Source organism: Aplysia californica, unplaced genomic scaffold (genome assembly GCF_000002075.1).
Source record: "Aplysia californica isolate F4 #8 unplaced genomic scaffold, AplCal3.0 scaffold00159, whole genome shotgun sequence".
NCBI classification, from domain to species: Eukaryota; Metazoa; Mollusca; class Gastropoda; order Aplysiida; family Aplysiidae; genus Aplysia; species Aplysia californica.
Genome location: NW_004797429.1, coordinates 1,254,207 through 1,255,325, shown reverse-complemented (window position 1 = coordinate 1,255,325; position 1,119 = coordinate 1,254,207).

The window sequence follows — 1,119 nt, the reverse complement described above, 5'->3', positions numbered from 1 at the left end:
AGAGAGAGAGAGAGAGAGAGAGAGAGAGAGAGAGAGAGAGAGAGAGAGAGAACAATATCTCCTAAACATGCTATCACATTGTTCAATTATTGAACAAGTAAATTATTGACAGACCTCTAACTAAACCACACCTACCCACCCCTCCCAGCCCCACCCTCAAACCTAACCCCGCACACCCCCTCTTCTCTCTTCCCTTCATCCCAATGAGAACAACTTCTCGCCATTGTCTGAATCTGCTCCCTAGCAGTGGTCAACAGCCCACCTGTGGGTATTAGGCTTTGTCCGAGCCCAGCAGACATCCACGCCTCCCCCGCAGTGTCCAGGGACCGTTGCTCAATTGTCCAATGACTGTTGCCCAGTTAACCAAAACTGACGCGACGCTCGGGAGGTGTGGTCACTCTGGCGTGACCAACCAATTGGCGTTCTAGTTACAGAATTAGACTAAGCCGAGATAAGCTCGTCTCCGGCTGAACCAATACCATTTGACAGACCGCGAAATGAAACTACATGTACTTTCAAAACTGTTGAGCTGAAATAAATAAATAATAATATTCCTCCAAATAAAATAATTCAGTAGGCTAAGCACATTTTCAGTGGTTAGCTGATATCCATTATTCACAATGACGATACGCAGGCTAACTTACAACTTTCACTTTTAGTACATTGACTTCTGATGTCGGAAAAGACGTTTTATTTTCAAAAAGGTTTCGTAGAGAAGATGCTTGCTATTTGTATCCCTCTTCTTTGATGGAAATGACTGACCTAGATACTGTTTCACGAACGTATTATCTTTGCAGGAAAACTTCGGGTTGCAAGGGTATTTCGACAGCTAAAGACAGGCGTATTGGGGTCATAATTTTGAGTATGTTTCCAGGAGAAGACTGAACAGTTAGAAATTCTATACGGAAAAAAGAAACCTGAAAAAAGAAGAACAAAAACCAACTAACAAAACAACCCCCTCCCTCACGAAAAACCCCCACTAAAGAAATGTTATTAGTCGTTAAAGAATAAAGCCCATTATATTAATTTTCAACTTACTGCAACGAAATTCACATGCTGTTGGACTCGTTACTGGTCAATGTGTTTCATTTATAATTCATTTATAAATCTGCCTCCCCC